Source organism: Lagenorhynchus albirostris, chromosome 2 (assembly GCF_949774975.1).
Source record: "Lagenorhynchus albirostris chromosome 2, mLagAlb1.1, whole genome shotgun sequence".
NCBI lineage: Eukaryota > Metazoa > Chordata > Mammalia > Artiodactyla > Delphinidae > Lagenorhynchus > Lagenorhynchus albirostris.
Genome location: NC_083096.1, coordinates 21,361,749 through 21,383,264, shown reverse-complemented (window position 1 = coordinate 21,383,264; position 21,516 = coordinate 21,361,749). Strand labels below are relative to the sequence as shown.

General features: G+C 43.2%; 1 long non-coding RNA gene across 1 annotated transcript in view; it reads left to right on the top strand.

Moving 5' to 3' along the window:
• The window catches only part of LOC132507843 (uncharacterized), a 119,033-nt gene extending 97,774 nt beyond the window's left edge, over positions 1–21,259 (top strand). Inside the window, exon 3 of the long non-coding RNA XR_009536336.1 lies at positions 20,955–21,259. This is a non-coding gene — a long non-coding RNA (uncharacterized LOC132507843). The remainder of the gene's footprint in view (positions 1–20,954) is intronic.
• Positions 21,260–21,516: the final 257 nt, after the last annotated feature.

Genomic DNA, 21,516 nt, shown 5'->3' with positions numbered 1-21,516 from the left:
ATTAAACATGAGGTGGGGCAAATCACAAGTTAAAGGACAGGCAAAAAGTCTCAAATCCAAGCACACTGGGAAGTCAGGCCCAAAGGCTAGCACTCAGAACACTGTGATGGGAACCTCCTTCCAGGGCAAATCAGAAATTTAGGACGGTATGGGCATAAGCTTGAAAGTCACTTCTCACTGTGATTATACCTGGTCAGAGAGGGGATCATATTCTTGGTAGGGTCTGCTGACCAAATTAGAGAATAGCTTTGAGAATGTCATACTTCCTCCTAATTGACCATCTAAGGAAAAAACTATATGGTGATACTCAACAATGCTTTGCAATTATAGAGCACTCCTGCCAGAAACACCAATTAATTCATTCCCTTAAATTTCAACTGGAGAAAACAGTTTCATTCTTGGAAGATAAAGGGCAGTTACAATTATAAGTTCCTATGCTGCAGTTTTAGGAACTGATGGGGCAAAGTTCAAAACAGCTTTTCCTGTTTGACCATCAGAAATGAACCAGCACCCCCTAATAGCAAGGTCCTGTTTTATCTTCTCCTTGTTCTTTCTCTGTAGGTAAAAGCAGAATAGCACCGATCTTTTTGTTTGTTTGTTTTATAAATTTATTTATTTGGCTGTGTTGGGTCTTCATTTCTGTGCGAGGGCTTTCTCTAGTTGCGGAGAGCGGGGGCCACTCTTCATCGCGGTGCGCGGGCCTCTCACTGTCGCGGCCTCTCTTGTTGCGGAGCACAGGCTCCAGACGCGCAGGCTCAGTAGCTGTGGCTTACCGGCCCAGTTGCTCCGCGGCATGTGGGATCTTCCCAGACCAGGGCTCGAACCCGTGTCCCCTGCATTGGCAGGCAGATTCTCAACCACTGCACCACCAGGAAAACCCGCACTGATCGTTTTGATTGGGCAAGGGTCAGGAGGTTACAGTAGAGAATAATAGTAAAAAAAGTAGACTAAATATTAATTTCTTCATGGGTAAGATGGGTGACCACAGATGAAATGCCCTGGAACCCATGACCAGGCCACTAGTCATCTAGTTGGAAATGACAGGCTACTATTAAAGTAAATCACACAGTGATGAAAGGAGACCAAAAAAGAAGCACTGAACTTCTTATTTATAAACCTTTTCATTTTCTTAGCTTAAGCTCATTTTAGGAAGTATAATTGTTCCTCTTGATCCAATCAAAGAGGAGTTTTTTTTCTTACATTTTTGGCAAGACATGAATATGATAACCTTATCCTAGGAGACTTCCTGATTATCTTTGAAATGAGAGAGAAGGGGAAAGCATAAGAGAATTACAAAAAAACCCCAATGGTTGGAAAAAACTTTTAGGGGTTATTTAATTTTAACTCCCCTGAGTAGCAGCTTCACTTGAAACCTGAACTACTTCAGGAAAAGGAATTTCTTTTCTTAAAAACTCTCAGGGAAGGGCTTATAACCATTTTAGGCACTTAGGCAAGTACTTAAGTGTTGGGTTTCAGTTAAATTCATCCCGGTGTTTCTTGCTTCTTTAAAGGATTAAACCCAGAGGTAATCTGTAGAGCCCTTTTGGTTTTAAGTGATTCCACAGGGAAATTAATTCTTAAAGGGGAAGCTACAAGTTGTATTACTCAACTCTACCAAAAGTTTCATTTGGAACTCATCTTAATATTTGTAGTACACTTTAAACACCAGCCCTAGGGCATTCATTCAGCTGTACATGGCAGGTACAGATGAGGAACCTGAGGTACAGAGAGCTCTGGTAACACTATTAGACAATCTTGCTTTTGCAACAAAGATGATGCTTTCTTTCTGGGTAAAGATTTGTTTAGACAGTGGTTTTTCAGATGGAAAATGAGTTCAAGAAGAGCCTCTATCCTTTCATTTGTTCCTTGTGATCAGAATCTAAGATGTAAACCTGGCAATGATGAGTGAGGCTTCGTGTATGCTGTGGCTTGGAATAAATTTATATTTCAGGGAATTTTTCATGATAAAGGTTGATAACTGACTTTGAAAAAATTTTTAAAAAAATAGGAAGAGGGGGCTTCCCTGGTGGCGCAGTGGTTGAGAGTCCGTCTGCCAGTGCAGAGGACACGGGTTCGTGCCCCAGTCCGGGAGGATCCCACATGCCGCGGAGCGGTTGGGCCCGTGAGCCATGGCCGCTGAGCCTGTGCGTCCGGAGCCTGTGCTCTGCAATGGGAGAGGCCTCTCACTACAGTGAGAGCCTGCGTACCGCAAAAAAAAAAAAAAAAAAAAAAAAAAAAAAAAAAGGAAGAAAATTGCCCTTGGGTTGAGAGTCTGCCTGCCGATGCAGGGGACACGGGTTCGTGCCCCGGTCCGGGAAGATCCCACACGCCGCGGAGCGGCTGGGCCCGTGAGCCATGGCCTCTGAGCCTGCGCATCCGGAGCCTGTGCTCCGCAACGGGAGAGGCCACAGCAGTGAGAGGCCCGCGTACCGCAAAAAAAAAAAAAAAGTTAAAAAAAAAAAGAATCCACCTGCCAATGCAGGCGACACAGGTTTGAGCCCTGGATTGGGGAAGACCCCACATGCCACGGAGCAACTAAGCCCGTGTGCCACAACTACTGAGCCCATGTGCCACAACTACTGAGCCCATGTGCCACAACTACTGAGGCCCGCGTGCCTAGAGCCTGTGCTCCACAACAAAGAGAAGCCACTGTAATGAGAAGCCCACGCACCACAACAAAGAGTAACCCCCACTTGCTGCAACTAGAGAAAGCCTGCACGCAGCAACAAAGACCCAACACAGCCAAAAATAAATAAATAAAAAAAAAAAAAAAAAAAAAGAAGACGGGCTTCCTTTGTGGTGCAGTGGTTGAGAGTCCGCCTGCTGATGCAGGGGACACGGGTTCGTGCCCCGGTCCGGGAGGATCCCACATGCCGCGGAGCAGCTGGGCCCGTGGGCCATGGCCGCTGAGCCTGCGCGTCCGGAGCCTGTGCTCCACAGCGGGAGAGGCCACAACAGTGAGAGGCCCGCGTACCGCAAAAGAGTTGGAAAGCAGTAAAGGGTTCTTTTCTTGAAGATGGAAGCAAAACTTCAGGGAACACTTGGGTGAAGGCAAAATGTTGCAATTCCTTGCAAATCAGAATCTCTCAGAGAGCTCATTGCAGCTGTCTGAGTTCTTCTGCTTCTTGCATATTCCCTTGGGGGAGCGATATTTAACACTAACTGTGTTCACCCTCTTTTAAGTGGGAGGAATAGTAGTAGAAATAATACCACTGGGGGCCCCAGCACCTTTAAATTAAATGCCCCACTCCCCATGGGTGTTTCTACTAAGAAACACACAGTTTTCTGTGCAAAAGTGTTTTAAATGTTCAGAAGGGAAAAGGTACATCTGCATTAAAAGGAAATCTCTGGAAGGGACAAAGGAGGAATAGCCCCCTGCTGCTGGATGTAAATTTCCTCCCTGGTACTCTTCATTCAAGCCCTACTTTCCCTGCCAATATCTGGATTATTTTTCTATATCTGCAACACCCTTTTCCCTCTGAGCCTATAAACATGTTCAAATTTTCTCCCATTTAAGAAAGCAGCTTTCTCCACACTGCATGTCTCTATTTTCTCCTTTACATCATTACTCAAAAGAGTAGCCTACAAAAAAAAAAAAAAAAAAAGTAGGCGAACAGTGTTTGACACAGAGTAGGGCACATTATACTTTTAGAATATTTTTTGACGCAAGTTTTATAAAGACTTGTTTTGTAAAGAAAAATATTCTCTCCTTGAAAAGTAGGCTTTGATAAGGAAGGGAGGGGAGTTATGAGCTCTGGCAGTATTAAAACATGTCCTCCCAAATTCTTTGACCCTCCTCTAATTGAGAGGTGGGGTTCACGTCCCCTCTCTTTGAATCTGGGCTCTGTGACTGCTTGACCAATAAAGCATGGTAGAAGAGAAGGGTACCAATCTCTGGGCCCAGGCCTTAAGAACCTGGCAGTTTCCACTTCCTGTCTCTTGGTTGCTTGCTCCCTCCTGGAACCCAGCCATCAAGTGGTGATGAAGCCCAGGCCACACAGGGAGACTTTGCTTAGATATTCCAGCCTAAGCTTCCAGCTGGAGGTCCCAGCTAGCAGCCAGCATCTCTTGCCAAACGTGAGTAGAGATGACTCCAGGTGATACAAGCCCCACTCATTGAATCTTTGGGCCCAGGCATTCTGGAGTAGAGACAAGCTTCCCCTATGTGCCCGGTCAGAGTTTCTATCCCATGGAGTTTATGGGTACAATAAAAAATGGTTATTTTGGTATTCCCTGGCAGTCCAGGGATTAGGACCCCGAGATCTCACTGCCAGGGACCGGGTCAGGGAACTAAGATCCCACAAGCTGCGTGGCCAAAACAAACCAAAACAAAACAGGTTATTTTATGACATATAGGTTTTGAAGTGGTGTATTACAAAGCCCTAGATAACTGGAATTTAGCCTATCTGTTCCTTTCCTAATCCCATTTCCCTTAATCCTGGCTGGCAGGTAGAATTTCTTTAACTGGCCTGTTGTCTCTTATACTTCACATCTTCGGCCCTATCTTGCCTCTAGGCAGGGGTCACCAACCCAAAAATGAATGCAGGGTGTGTAGGGCAGAGTGCAGGAAGGATACAGACCATGGAATTTTCTGCGATGATGGAAATGTTCTAAACCTATGCTATCCAATACATCCTGTCCGGCACATGAAATGTGGCTAGTGCGATTAAGGAACTGAATTTTCTTTTCTTTTCTTTTCTTAAATTGAAGTGTAGTTGATTTACAATGTTGTGTTAGTTTCTGGTGTACAGCACAGTGATTCTGATGTATATATATTCTTTTTCATTATGGTTTATTACAGGCTATTGAATATAGTTCCCTGTGCTATAAAGTGGGACCTTGTTGTTTATCTATTTTATGTATAGTGGTTTGTATCTGCTAATCCTGAACTCCTAATATATCCCCCACCCGGAACTAATTTTAAATTAATTTTAATTTAAAATGTAAAAGCTACATAGAGCTAGTGGCTATCATATACACCAGAACAACTCTAGACATTAGATGATAAGATGCTTGGACCAAGGATAATAACTGCCTAATTACATGGCTTTAGCATTTTTTAAATCAAAGTTTAATTCCCCTTAGATTTGTAAAGGATTCTTTTTTTTAAATTTATTTAATTAATTGATTAATTTATTCTTGGCTGCATTGGGTCTTCGTTTCTGCGTGTGGGTTTTTCTCTAGTTGCGGCGAGCGGGGGCTACTCTCCGTTGCGCACAGGCTTCTCATTTCGGTGGCTTCTCTTGTTGCAGAGCATGGGCTCTAGGCGTGCGGGCTTCAGTAGTTGTGGCACGTGGGCTCAGTAGTTGTGGCTCGCGGGCTCTGGAGCGCAGGCTCAGTAGTTGTGCACACGGGCTTAGTTGCTCCGTGGCATGTGGGATCTTCCCGGACTAGGGGTCGAACCTGTGTTCCCTGCATTGGCAGGCGGATTCTTAACCACTGCGCCACCAGGGAAGTCCCCCCCTTAGATTTTTAAAAATAGCACTAATGGTACTAAAAACAGCAGACCCTGCCCTGCCTTTTAATCTCACTCCCCAGAGTCACCCACTTTCACTTCATTTAGGCTTTTCTTCTGGTACTTATCTCCATGTATAAAGAATATGCTAAACTGTTATTTTTTGATTTATTGATTTTGGACATTACCTATTGATTTTCTGTTATGATAGAGGAAGATTTAATGAATATTAGGGAAGGAAATAGAAAGTATTCAATCCTTTTAGCTTCATAAATGTGGCACCATCTCTCACTTTATTAGATTCCTATTGCTATCTGTACAAATGACCACAGATGTAATGGCTTAAGACAATAAAACATATTATCTTACAGTTCTGTAGGTCAGCAGTCTGACAAAAGGCCAACTGAAGTCAAGGTGCACTGTGTTGCTTTCTGGAGGCTCCAGGGGGAGAATCCTCCTCACCTTTTCCAGCTTCTAAAAGCTGCTAGGACTCTTGGCTCGTGACGATTGTGCTCGCAAAGCATGATATAAAGCTCATATAAAGACGTCCCTTTCCTCAATCTTTATAGCCAATGATGTTACATTTCTCCAACTATTCTTCTGTTGTCACATCTCCCTCTGGCTTTGAACTTGGTTGAGAAAGTTTCTCTGATCTTAAGGACCATGTGGTTAGATTGTGCCCACCCAGATAGTCCAGAATCATCTTCTCATCTCAAGGTCCTTAACTTAATCACATATGCAAAGTCCTTTTTGCTGTGTAAGTGTCCTGTGTTTATTCACATGCTCTGGTGATTAGGAGATGCACATGTTTGGGGGCTATTATTCTGCCCACCAAACTTACCTTTCCTCTTCTCTGTATTCAGGGTTGACATTTTGATGTGTAACCTTTTTTATTTATTTATTTATTTATTTATTTATTTATTTATGGCTGTGTTGGGTCTTCGTTTCTGTGCAAGGGCTTTCTCCAGTTGTGGCAAGCAGGGGCCACTCTTCATCGCAGTGCGTGGGCCTCTCACTATCGCGGCCTCTCCTGTCGCTGAGCACAGGCTCCAGATGCACAGGCTCAGTAGTTGTGGCTCACGGGCCTAGTTGCTCCGCGGCATGTGGGATCCTCCCAGACCAGGGCTCGAACCCGTGTCCCCTGAATTGGCAGGCAGATTCTCAACCACTGCGCCACCAGGGAAGCCCGATGTGTATGTAACCTTTTAAAACACTGTGATGGTGGGTTTTTAAAGTCATCAAGCTGGTTCCTTGTGCACTTTACTGCATTATGTATTTTGCTGTGCAGAGCATAAAAAGAAAAAACGAGTCTGCAGGACCTGTGTAGAGACTGGCCTCCAGTCTGTAAGGGTTGCACCAGAGGTACTGTAAAGATTTGTCTCAGTGCTTTCTCATTGATGGTCAAATGGGTCCTGTTTCTCAAGACTCCTTGAGGGCAGAGACTAGTCTCCATTGTAAACCAGTGCTTGGTACATACTGAGTGCTCAGAAGATACTGACCACGTGAATGAAGGATCTCTTCCTGACAGTGGAGAGCCCAGATTGAAGCCATTTCCCTGGGTTTACAGTCCTTGCCATGTGTGACCTGGAGCATCAGTCTCTAGGACCTATCATGACCTTGTAGAAGGGCATTTGACCTTATAGCTCATCAAGGACTGCTCCCAATGCACTCTTGCTTCCAGGCTGCAGGAGCCTGATGACTGGTTCAGTGTGGTCTCTGATGTGCTTATGTCTGCCTGGTACCCTCTCCATCAAAATCGGGGTACTTTGCCTTCTTCCCACCAGTACTGTCCTACCACCAAGTACTAGAATCTGCCCAAGAGGCACAGTCTAGTGGTTGGTGCAACCATCTGACAATTACCGGATGTTAACTCCCTGGATTTCTGACTATTACGGGTAGGGTTCCACCTGCCTATCAGGGCACATGACATATCATGTTAGTCACAGATACTAGCTGTGACCTGTATATCACCTAAGTCAATGCTCTGCCCTTCCTGGAGACTGTCTTCTCTTAGACCAGATGCTGTCCAAATGCTGCCATACTCCAGCTGACAGATCCAGTTTAGATCTGGGGCCTCCCCATCTGCCCATCCTGCTGCTGTGCCAAAGCCTAGAGCTCAGAGTGATAGAAATGTGACTACATGCAAAACAGGTGCAGCCCTGAGCATGACTCAAGTGTATGGAAACAAAGATGCCCAAATGGGATGGTGTTAAGTTTAAATGTTCTATTTTGGTGACTCATTTGTGGGTTATACATAATTGGAGAACAAATGGAACAGTGTCATCAGGAATGGTGAAGCTGATTTCATAAGCTTCCAACAGTTTTATTATTTCCAGGTCATTGTAAGTTTCTCTCCCTCTGGGAGGTTGAAGGGACTGGGTCTCCCCTCCCTCTCCATTACACATTCCCTACACTTTGCTTATGGGTTTCTGCGTCCAGAGTGGGTTTTGAGTGGTATTAGTAAAAAGGTGTCACAGGCATCCATGCTTCTGCTTGACAGAGCAATCTGTTTTCAGCTTGAACTCCCTTCTATAATTTGCTTTTCCTGCCCAAAGTAGTGGAATAAAAAATACCCCTCCTGTTGCCCCAAGGAGGACAGGGCAGGGGACAGAATGGTGGAACTCAGTGGTTGCTGCCAGGGAATTATAGAGACATGCAGGGTGGAGGGAGACAGAACCTGTGACGAGCTGTGGGTGTTTTGTACGACGCGTGTGAGGGAAGAACCATCCCATCTGGGACTTCAGCTGAACTCTGAGTTGGTGTGGAACAAAGTGAGGGGAGAGCCAGTGCCTCCTCTCCTGTAGAAGAGGCTCAAGGGAAAGGGATGGGGGAGGCATGCATGGAAGGAGGTCTAGAGACCCCGAAAAGCAAGGGGGAAATGCAAGACGAGGCACGTTAACGTCAGAGTTCATCTCTGCCAACTTCATGTAGATTTCATTCCACAGTGTGAGTTCGTTCATGGTCTTGGCTGTCTTTACAAGCCTGAGTTAAAGCCCCCATCCAGTGCTGGTGTACAGAGTGGAAGGTGGAAAAAACGACTGGGGTCAGGGCAGGGGATGAGGCCCTTCCTCTGCCCTTAAAGTCTTCATAGCCTTCTCTGGCATGTGATGGTTAGGGAGATACCCAGACTTACCATGGTATCCAATCCTAGCGCTAAGAGTAGGCACAGCAGATAAATGCTACTCCTGACAAGATGCTGGCTTAGCAAGGGCTCCTTGTGTCTGGATGTCTGGTAGTAGCGCAACAGTTAAAAGCATCAGTGCTGGAGTCAGATAGACCCGATTAATTCCTGGCTCCTCCATGGAGTAGTTTTGTGACCTTGTGAAATGTATTTACCGTCTCTGTGCCTCAGTTTCTTCATTTGTAAAAATGGCTATAATAATAGTACATATCTCATAGGACTGTTGAGAACCAAATGTCCCAATACCGTTAAAAGATAAACTCAGTGTTTCATACACATCACACATAAACACTTACTACTCATCAACTATTATTATTTGTGATCATTGAACAGCACACCCTCCCTTGAACTGAATGTGTAGAATAATTCGGAATTAATTAGGAGAATCTATGAAGCAAATCAATGTCTTCTTTCTGGTTAGAGAGTAACCTAGCGAGGGCCGCCTACAAAAATAATCTAACCCCCCAATGGTCGACCAGTATTATTCTCAACTTAAAAATGCATTTGCTATAAGAGCTACATGTAAACTCTTCTCTTCTCTTACTTGCATGAAAAACCTATCAAAAGATAGAAGTGGAAGACCTGATTCTTGAATGTTCTTCTATTTTTGTGTTTCCTCTTTTCTCTTTTTTTTTTTTTTTTTCTTTTTTTGTGGTACGCGGGCCTCTCACTGTTGTGGCCTCTCCCGCTGTGGAGCACAGGCTCTGGATGCACAGGCCCAGCGGCCATGGCCCACGGGCCCAGCCGCTCCGCGGCATGCGGGATCCTCCCGGACCGGGGCACGAACCCGCGTCCCCTGCATCGGCAGGTGGACTCCCAACCACTGCGCCACCAGGGAAGCCCCTTCTCTTTCTTTTTAAAGAAAAAAATTCAAATTTACAGGAGAGTTCAAGAATAATACAGAGAACTCCCACATTTTCTTTATCCCGATTTTTCACATTTTGCCACATTGGCTTTATCACTGTTCTCTCTCTGTATGTTCACATTATTTTGTTCACTAAATTATTTGTGCCCTTTTGCTTCAGAATACTTTAGCAGGTATCTACTAAGAACAAGGACATTCTCTTGTATATCAATAGTTTATTTATAAAATTCAGGAAGTTTAACCTTGATATAATACTATTACCTAATACTATACAGTCCATATTCAAATTTTGCCACTTGTCTCAATAATGTCCTTGAAATGACTCTTTAGCCTCCTTTGATCTGCAACAAACCCCTCAGCCTTTGCTATCTTTCATGACTCTGCCATTTTTAAAAAGTATCTGTCCGTAGTTTTGTAGAATGTCTTTCGATTTGCGTTTGTATTATGTTTTCCCATGGTTAGTTTCATTTTTAGAAGAACAGCACAGAAGTGGTGGTGCACCCTTCCTGGTGCATTACCCTGGGAAACTCAGACTGTCACTGTGTTGCACCAGTGGTGATGTTAACTATTTCTGGCGTTTTAATCACTGACAAGCACAGTAAACACTGAGGGAACAATGAATAACCAATGTGTTGGAACCCAGTTAAGTGGAGGACTGCTCAGACTAATGCCATAAATTTTCTGAAGTTTTTTGTGTCTCTGTTTTCAAGTTTCTTTTTGTCCACATCTTCTAATTTTCAATTAGTTTGGAAAAAGCAAACAATTGTAGTGCTGTAACAAGACGGATTTAGGGAAAGAGGATTTGAAACAATTTGAGGCTGGGAGGAGATGAACTGCAGGGCTGATGGGCGCCCCACTTTTGAGTAGAGAGGGCGAGCTTTGGTCCTGGGACTCATCAAAGCCATAGATGGACCTGAAGATTGGAAGGAGGGGCCTGACATCCCCACCACACACACACTCACCTCCCCCGACTTCATATCTTGTATGACTGGTACTCGCCATCCTGCTTCATACTTCCGGTCTTTACACAAGTGTGCTGGATCAGTTGGACGAGAAGCGAAGGGACTGACGTTTATTGAGCTCCTGCTATGACCCATGTACTTTCATGATGCAGAATGGAAAGTTGAGTAATCAGGAAGTAGAGGTCATCAGAAAGAGTAATCAAACAAAAGCTAGAGTCATCAGAAAGAGTAATCAAACAAAAGTTAAGGTAGTCAAGTGTCCACATCCAGAAGTTCCTTTCCAGAGAGACTTTCCTTACCTTTTTAAAGTCTTTCAAATGTCATAGCAGAACTTGTCACCTGGTGGGAGGGGGCTGTCCTTTCAGGCAGATAGAGCTCTCCGGGGAGAGTACTAATAACAACAGTAACAGAAATAGACCTGAGATTAAATGCTCTTTTTATTACCCAGACTATCCCAAAGGATAATCAAGAGTTGACAATGATGAGAATAATGTTCTATAATGATTGGGCCATTTAAAAAAAGAACAGTGAAACATAATATGTATTTATCTTTGTGAATCAAGTGCTACTTTATTATGTTTATTGTTTAATAATAAAATATATTGCTGTGTTTCTGGAGGAGAATTGGAGAATGTGCTGCAGTGAAGGGGTGATTTTCCTGTCATTAAGGACTGAATCTTGATCGCTCACATGCAGTAGTATGTGGTATTTCCAGAGGAAAGATGATAAAGAGAGATATTATATTGATTGAGGGTGACAGAAGGCGTGACTAAGAACGCTGACAAAGATGAGAGGAAGTAGTACGATTTGTAGGAAATTGTGATGATAAACCAGGAGCCAGTAAGGTGCTTTTGTGTGCATGTAAAGCTGGCCAATAAATGGTGGTCAATCCAAGTCCTACTTAGTTTGTCTTGCTACATCTGAACTCCAGGAATCAATTGAGGTGTAATTTTATGATACAGCCGCCAGGTGGCCTTGAATTCCCTTGGGTGTGCACCGGCCAAGTCTAGCTGGCCAGTTGGACTGCCTGGGTGCCAAAGGTGGGATATCAGTAGCCCGATCGAGGTATTCTTTCCTCTGCCGGTACTGACCTATTACTGTGCCCATCTGCCCCTCCTTGTTCTGCCTTAATGCTTGCCAGATGGATGTGCTCTTTTCTGAGAATTGAAGCAACCATTCAACCCAAGCCTAATGAAGACTTCATTATAAACTGTTTCCATTCCTCCAAATTAACTTTTTTAAATCTTTGATAATGCCTCTACACAGGCTTTATATAACAAGTTTTTATATACTATCTGGTGTTCTGCTTTTAATTCAATGTTATTTCACATATTACAATTAGTATAGTCTACATACATATATTTTAGAAAGTTAAATATTGTTTCAGTGCATTTCACATGTTTTCATTATTATAAATAGCATGGGTAGGAGCATGAGGCTTTTTGATCCAAAATAGAAATAAAAGATAAAGAATGATTTTACAATTTTTTTTTTTTTTTTTGCGGTTTGGGGGCCTCTCACTGTTGTGGCCTCTCCCGTTGCGGAGCACAGGCTCTGGACGCGCAGGCTCAGCGGCCATGGCCCACGGGCCCAGCTGCTCCGCGGCATGTGGGATCCTCCCAGACCGGGGCACGAACCTGTGTCCCCTGCATCAGCAGGCGGACTCTCAACCACTGCGCCACCAGGGAAGCCCTATATATCAATTTTTAAAACCCGATAAAACACAAAGGACAAGAATAGATATTTCTTATGTAGAATAGATAAATCCATAGACGGAACACAGACTAGTGGTTGCCAGGGGTGGCTTGAGGGGAAGGGGAGTGAGGACTACTTAATGAGTATGGAATTTCTGTCTGGGGTGATGAAAATGTTTTGGAACGCGACAGAGGTGGGGTTGCACAATATTGTAAATACACCAAATGCCACTGGATTTCTCACCTTAAAATGGTTAATTTTGTGTTATGTGAATTTCACATCAATAAATTCTTTTTAAAACAAAAGAATAGATATTCCTCAGAAGAGAAAAAACAGCTGGCTTCTTAATTTATCAAAAAATACTTGACCTTACTTATAATGTTAAAATTGCAAATTAAAAATTCTCTGGGGCAAAAGTGGCAATAGCTATCAAATTTCAAATTCAGATACTCTGACCCAGCAATTCCTCTTCTAACATTTATCTGGCAGACACACTTGCAAGTGGATGCAAAACATAAATACCAGGATATTCACTGCACTACTATTTGTAGTAACAGAAGTTTGGAAATCACATGAATGCCCATCCAAAGGAGATTGTTTAATAAATTATGATACAGCCATGCAACGAAATGCTCTGCAGCTGTTAAAACAATGAGACAGGTCGTACATCTTGATATGGAAAGATTTCCAAGATATATCATAAAATTTAAAAACAAGCAAGGTACTAAAATCGTATATATGTAGTTATCTCGGTGTTTAAAAAACAAAAGCACATATATAAATATATAAATACAAATACATACACATTGTTTATACGTTGACTATATCTGGGAAATATAAAAGAACCAAGAACAGTGGTTGGTTCTGGCAGAGGAAATTGGGAGACTTGGTGAAGGGTGGACACCTCCTTTTCACTTATAATCTATTGATCATTTTGGATTTTATTAGCCTACTTGAAAGCAATTAATTATTTAATTTCCAAACAGCTTCCTCGGGACCTCCCTGGTGTTCCAGTGGTAAAGAATCTGCCTTCCAATGCAGGGGACGCGGCTTCCATCCCTGGTTGGGGAACTAAGATCCCACATGCCCCTGGGCAACTAAGCCCATGTGCCACAGCTATTGAGCTTGCACACCTCAATGAGAGAGTCGGCAAACTACAGAGTCCATGTGCCCTGGAGCCCGCGCGCCACAACTAGAGAGAGAAAACCCGCACACCACAACTAGAGAAAAGCCCGAGCCACAATGAAAGATCCCACATGCCTCAACGGAGACCCTGCGTGCTGCAACTACAACCCAATGCAGCCCCAAAAAATAAAGAAAATAAATAAATAAATAAAAAATTTTTAAATTGATGACCATCTGATTTAAAAAAACCCAGCTTCTTCACAAGAAAAATGCAACAAAAATTTTGATGAAAATCGGGAAAATAAGGTGAAAAACATAACTTACCAACAAAATATTAAAAAAAACAAAGTTGGTGCTCAGATTTCCCGTGACGAGTGGTCAGAGGTGGTGAGTCGTTTTCAGACAAGTAAATAGAAAACAGGTAATCACTGCAGGGGAGGGCCAACGTGTGTTACTAATGAAAGAAGTAAAGATTCGGGCAAAGCAGAAAACGTTATACTATCAACGATGAAAACCAATAAACCTGAAACTTTGGAAATGGTTCTATCATTCGAATGGAGTCTGAACACTTTTCCCTAAACATTGTTGATATGTATCAGCTGAAATACATTTAAGTTCTCATCCTACCTAATCTTTCAGAAGGAACAAGTTCACAGTCAATTGAATAGAGAAAGTGGCAAGTCATACATAAAGTGGGGAAGGTGAGGGAGCATATTTCAACTTCTCAAAACACCAGCAACTTATTTTTTATTAGGAGTTAGAGGCTTTAGGAAAAGTGACAATTGAAAAAAAAATTTTTTTCTTGTAAAGTCATGTGGGAATATATAACAAGAATTTTTTTTCTTTCTTTTGGGCACGCCACGCAGCATGCAGGATGTTAGTTCCCCCACCAGGGTTTGAACCTGCACACCCTGTAGTGGAAGCACGGAGTCCTAACCACTGGACTGTCAGGGAAGTCCCTATAGCAAGAATTGTAGGGCTTCCCTGGTGGCACAGTGGTTGAGAATCCGTCTGCCAATGCAGGGGACACGGGTTCGAGCCCTGGTCTGGGAAGATCCCACATGCCGCGGAGCAGCTAAGCCCGTACGCCACAACTACTGAACCTGTGCTCTAGAGCCCGCGAGCCACAACTACTGAGCCCACGTGCCACAACTACTGAAGCCTGCGCGCCTAGAGCCGGTGCTCCACAACAAGAGAAGCCACCGCAGTGAGAAGCCCGCGCACCGCTACGAAGAGTAGCCCCCGCCTGCCGCAACTATAGAAAGCCCGGATGCAGCAACGAAGACCCAATGCAGCCAAAAATTAAAATTAATTAATTAATTAATTAATGGGCCCGTGGGCCATGGCCGCTGAGCCTGCGCGTCCGGAGCCTGTGCTCCGCAACGGGAGAGGCCACAACAGTGAGAGGCCCGCGTACGGCAAAAAAAAAAAAAAAAAAGAAAAAAAATTGATATATAGGAGTTCTTTAAATAGTAAAAAAATGAGCTCTTTGTCATATGTGTTATAAATATTTTCTTTGGTTTTTCGCTTGTCTTTTGTCTTTGTTCATCATATTTTCCTGCAGAATTTTAATATTTATGAAATTAAATATGTGCAATTAAAATACATATGTACATTTATATGTATATATATTATGTATATCATGAGTTTATATTACCATCCAAATCTGACATCACAAGTTTTTTCCCCACCTTATCTTATTCCCTATTGTATCTTCCTTTTCCTAAAGAAAACCTTGTTCCCTGGAATATTAATGAATTTACCCATTACCCTACAATATACACAAGATAGTTTTGGAGCTATATCACCAATGCAACTACTAAAAATAAACCTATAAATTTCAATATTTCTTTCTAGTTCTTTTTGTCCTTACAATATGTCCCACTAATGGTATATTGTGTTAGTAATTTCTTTTAATAAGTTCCTTTCTCTGTGTCCAATAGAATCTCTTTTTTTTCTTTTTTAACATCTTATTGGGGTATAATTGCTTTACAATGGCGTGTTAGTTTCTGCTTAGAATCTCTTTTTGAAAATGTAATTTAATTCATCGATCTTTTTAAAAAATGGTATCTGGGTTTTGTGTCACACTTAGGATAGCTTCTTCCACTAAGATTATGTAGAACTTTCCCCGTGTTTCTTTAAATACTTTTAATTTTTTATTTTGCATCCAACTGCTATAAGGAATACAAAATTTAATAGACTAGTAACAGAGGAGAAAAGAGAATTTAAAAAACAATTACTGGGACTTCCCTGGTGGTGCAGTGGTTAAGAATCCACCTGCCAATGCAGCGGACACGGGTTCGAACCCTGGTCCAGGAAGATCCCACATGCTGCGGAGCAACTAAGCTCATGCGCCACAACTACCGAGCCTGTGCTCTAGATCCCGCAAGCCACAAGTACTGAAGCCGGCGCACCTAGAGCCTGTGCTCCACAAGAGAAGCCACCGCAGTGAGAAGCCCGCGCACTGCAATGAAGAGTAGCCCCCGCTTGCCACAACTAGAGAAAGTCTGTGTGCATCAACACACACACACACACACACACACACACACAAACAAAACAAAACAAACAGTTACTAATAGCTACAAAGTATAGACAAGACAGACTTCCGGTCTTGCAGAACCAAGACAGTGATGACATGAGCAGAGCAGGGATCTGGGCTGGGGAAGCAGGTTCCCCTGCCAGGAGTAGGAGGATAGGGAAAGAGCTCTGTCTCAGGAATGGATCAGGCCTGGGAAACGTGACACTATGATAACACAGGTGTGACTTCTAAGCATTCTGATGTGTAAAAGGATTTTGGGGGGGTGCGGGGGGGGTTGTCACTGATGGGAATCCAGCAGGTCACACAAATGGCACCTCTGAGAGGTCCCTGAGTTCAGGGCTTAGCTCAGTCCTTGGAGTTTTAGGTCCAGCCTCTGGATTTTCTTTGTCTACCCAGTGATAGACTCATGCCTGTTAAGCTGACAGCAGACTGACTTGTTCATTAGAATTCCAGCAGAAGGATTTGCAGCAGGGGTTTCCCTTTGCAGTGACCAGGATGTGTGAGTCTCCAAGCCATGCCTGTGGGAGCAGAGCCATCATTTGTAGTAGAAGGGCTTTTGGGTGACTGCATTATTAGTCAGAAGGCTGTTTCCTATGAATAGAGTATCGACAAGAAAGCATTACGGCTGTGGGGAACTCTTCGCCTATGTTCCTGTAAAGCCTGATGAAAAATCCCTTCTCTTCATCAGAGGATACTTCTCCGGTGACAGGGCTGTTTGTCCAGTGACCCCAGGTGCAGGGTCTTGGATAGAAACAGATGCTATTGGTTTCTTTTGTCTCCCTGAACCCATTCTTTCTCCCTAACTCACCTCCTCTCTGACACTTTCTTCTTTAGATGGTTTTAGTATCACTGATTGAAGCTACCATTAAAGGCTATTTCTGTCAGCCCGGCAGATGCTGCAGGTCAAGATTTCCAGAATTCCAGGGGTGGATTACTGTCTCAGCTAATAATGTTTACGAAATCAGGAGTTTGGGAAGGATTTCAGCTACCCTGAATTTTTTCCAAGTTGACTAATCTGTTATTTGTTCTGGGAAATCAGCATGACCCCCTTTCCCAGCAGCCTTGACTACTCTTCTTTCTGCAGCTCCCGTAAGAGGGGATAAGCCAGACTGGATGGAACATTCTGGCTTCTACTCCAACTCCTACAGCACGCCTTGGATCCCCCTCCACTGATTTCCCATTTCTTCATCCACAGGAGGAGCAGGTGGCTTTGCTACTAAGCATGGTCCCGGACATTTTTCTGGACCACTGTTTCCATTGTGAATTGTTAGTTCACATTGCTCTGGCCCTGCTCAGGGGCTCCTGATGAAGTCCTAACCTTTGAAACCTCTTCCAGCACTCCACCACGTTGCAGGATTGTGTGTATGTGTGAATGTTTTCCCTATGAAAACTTTAGAAAATCATTTGGTGGGAATCCTCTTTTTCAATCCCACTGCAAACCCCCCAGGCACCAAGGAGTGAGCCTGCAGTGAACACTGAGGCAGAAGGTCTTTCAAGCAGAAATCCCAGGGGGTGGAAAGATGCAGGTCAGTGAATGAATGCCTTCAGGCCTGCTGGCAGGTTGCTACATGGATGAGGACCAGAGAGGATGAGTCATCTCAGGAAACGTAATACACGGGTAGAGATGGGAGGTAATGTCACACTGGGCACACTTGTTTTAGAGTTAACTTATTAGTATTGATCCCCAGGGATTTAAGCAAATCATTTACCTCTGTTTTTCTGGAAAATAAACATGGAAAACCCCATGTAATCACAAGGAGGAGATTAAGGGTCATTGACCCAAAGGAAATAGTGCTGACCTGTCTTCTCCTTTGTGGCCTATCACTCTTCAGCTACCAAGCCCACAGGTAGGTCAGGATTACATAGCAGAAAGAGTGGGATTTGGAATCAAGCAGATCTGGGTTTTAATTACAGCTCCACTTACCTGGCTCACATTACCATACCTTTTTGAGTGGTTGAGTTTTTTTCCTCTGTAAAATGGAGATCTAATAACTACTTCACCAAGTTGTTGTGAGAATTTAATAAAATAATATCGTAAAAGTTCCCAATAAATTGTAAGTACTCAAAAGATGAGAGCCCTCATTATTTGGAAGATCTAACAATGTTATTTTTTAAAAAATATTTATTTATTTGTTTATTATTTATTTTGGCTGCGCCGGGTCTTAGTTGCAGCATGCATGATCTTTTAGTTGCGATGTGCATGTGGGATCTAGTTCTCCGACCAGGGATTGAACCTGGGTCCCCGGCATTAGGAGCGCAGAGTCTTAATGACTGGACCACCAGGGAAGTCCCTAACAATGTCATTTTGTTCTTTTAGTCAGCTGGAGGAAAAGACATTTGGCAAACCTTAAGGTTTCATCTTTGGTTTTATTAGAATCTTGGGGACTAGATTTTATTTCCACATAATTGAGGTTAAGTTATAATACTATAGTTTTGCTGGAGGCTCGGAAAATACACACTTTTTGTTCTTGTTATTTGTTTGCACGTAAGGATAAGACAAAAATCTTGCATCTTCCTACCCAGGAAAATAAGTTCTACATTGGTTCTAGTAGATTGTGAAAGTCCAGTGCTTGGTACATTAGGCATGCAGAACTCCACTGGACATGTGATAGTGGGCAAAGGCCAGGGAGAGGATGTGACCACCACAGGCAAAGACACCATTGGGGCCTATGGAGGTGTGTAATAATTTAAGAACTGTTGGTACCATCTGGAGCTGTTTTCTCCAGATGGTGGTGGTGGTGGTGTACTGCCACCCCTTTACACAAATAACAATTGGCATCTATGACATATTTTATGACAAAGGGCAACGAGATATAGGACATAAAACATGACATTAATTGTGGTATATGGCTCTATAATTTGTGTATATATATATATATACATGTTAATGCAAATGTTGGTCCAAGAACTGCACAAATTATACATCTCCACTTCACGCTTGACTTTTCCTGCCAATGACCCTCAGGTTTGAAACATTGGTATCTTCTTGGGCTCTTCTCTCTTTGTTCCCTTCACGTCCAAATGGTGAAGTCTATTGCCCAGTTAGCCATGCAGTGTCTCTATCCTTTTCTCATCCACACTACCAGCCTGGGTTAAGCCCTGTTTACCTGAATTTATTGGTGTGGATTTTCCCCAAATAAGAGCCTGATAGAAGGACCCGGGTGCAGGGAGTGGGAGTGAGGGGGAGGGGAGAGAGAGCGGAGTAAAAGCCAATATCAGGTTACGTTGCTGAGGGTCTGGATTGCTTTGAGCAATGGAGATGTGATTCCACTGGGACCTTTTAAGAAGTGTAGAGAATACCTCCCACAACAGTCTACCTAAAGGACAGGAGACAGACAGACACTCAACGCTTCTGTCTCCCATTAGTTGAGGGGAACACTGCACTTCTAAGCTGCACTAGCCCAGGACCTGGAGGGCTCTCAGAGCCTTAGAGAAAGCCTGGGACTGTCACCTGAAATCACAGGTGGGCTGAGGGGTTGGGATGTGGGCACCATGGCATCTGGTTCTCTGGGCAATTGTGATAACTTCCTAATTAGTCTTCCTACCTCTGTATCTTTGTCACCGATCCACCCTACCTATAATCTCAGCTTAATCGTCCTCAAGAACAGCTCTTATCATATACTCCTCTGCTTGAAAATCTTCAATATCTCTCCATGACATCCTGGAGAAAAGATAAACTCCTTGGGATGGCATTCCAGATCCCTGTAAGCTGACTGCAAACTCTTTAACCTCACAGGAAACCTGGCGCCAACAATGTTATCGGCTGCTCCTTGAATGCTTCCCGACATTTCCAGCTCTTACCTTGGGCCATGCTCTCCCCTCTGCCTGGAGAGCTTTTTCCTCCTCTTCTCTAGATTTTGAAATCCTGTCCACCCTCAAGGTAAAGTTCAAATGTCACTGTATTAGTTTGCTATTGCTGTGTAACAAATTAACTCAGTGGTTTAAACCAACAGCCATTTATTACTTCCCAGCTCTGTAGGTCTGACGTCTGAGCAGGCTCAATGGGGTTCTCTGCTCAGGGTCTCACAAGCTGGAAACCAAGGTGTCAGCTGGGGTGGGCTTTTATCCGGAGGCTCTGGGGTAGAATCTGCTTCCCAGCTCATCCAGACTGTTGGCTGAATTCTGTTCCTTAAGCTGTAGAAAGAAAAGTCTTTTTTCTTGCTGGCTGTTGGCTGGGGTTGCTCTGAGCTCCTAGAGATTGCTCTAGGCTCCTTCCACGTGGCCCCCTCCATCTCAGCAACAGAGAACCTCCCTTGAGTCAAATTCCCCTCACCTTTTTAAGTTTTCTTCTTCTAGAAGAGTCATGTGATTAGACCGGGCCCATCTGGATAAGCTCCATTTTGCCAGATAAGGTAACCTAATCATGGGAATAATATCTCAACATATTCCCAGGTTCTGCCCAACCTCAAGGGGGACGATATTATATAAGGGTGAGGGTCACTGGGAATCATTCTTAGAATTCTGCCCACCATACCACCTCTTCCAGAAAGCCTCTTCTGATCACTTCTAATGAGAGCTACCTCCTTCCTCTGCACCTTACAGCGCGTTGTGGAAATGAATTCATTGTGTCTGCACTGGAGTTACCGCGATCTCTTCTCCTCTCTCCACAGGGAATAACAGCCCATTGGTCTTGCTTACCTCCCATTTGTCTTTCATAGTCTTGGTTCCTCAAAGTCCCTGAATCACTTTCGTGCCAGGATATATTTTGGTATTGTACTATATTTAAATACAGAAAGACCCATGAAGGACAAAACCTTAAAATGTTAAAAAAAAATGTACAGAGCCATGAAATAAATGAAGATCTATAGAAAAAGAAGTTCTTGAATATAATTTTTACAAGAGCTTTCCATGACATTTTTAGTTATGTCTTCTTGGTGGGTTAAGTATGAAACATCCCTCTTTGTTCCTTTTACTGCTATTTCCTTAAATTCTATAATGTTTTCATTAAGGTATTAATTTTCTTTTTATAGGTAGTAAGCTGTATGTCCTATAAAGAACATTTAGTTGGAATTTTAAAATCCAATCTAAGAGTCTGTCTTTTATTTGGTGTGTTTTACCATTTACATTTATCATGATTACCAATATAAGTGGACTTGAAACTGCCATCCAATTTTTTTTTTTTTTTTTCCCAGTACGTGGGACTCTCACTGTTGTGGCCTCTCCCGTTGCGGAGCACAGGCTTCGGACGCGCAGGCTCAGTGGCCATGGCTCATGGGCCCAGCCGCTCCGCAGCACGTGGGATCCTCCCGGCCCAGGGCACGAACCCGTGTCCCCTGCATCAGCAGGCGGACTCTCAACCACTGCGCCACCAGGGAAGCCCACTGTCATACAATTTTGTTTTCTTCTTTCCATGCTTGTATTTACTACTTTCTTTCTTCTTTCCTGCCTTCTATTGAGTTGATAAAATTTTCTTCATGCTACTTATTAAAATTCTGGGTGTAATATTTTTGTGACTACCTTAATTTTTAACGTGCATCCCTAGTATTTTTCTAATAAAGTTTGAAGTTAATCAGTATTTATATCCTCTTCCTGCATGAGGCAAGAATTTAGTGCCTTTCTTGCAAACTCTATTCCCATACGTAGCCTGATATTGGTATTTGTTTTAGTCTGTTTTTAAACATGCAAAAGCTATTTTACTATTAATGATTTAGATTTAGATGTATTACCATATATTACCAGTTTCTCTGTTCACTC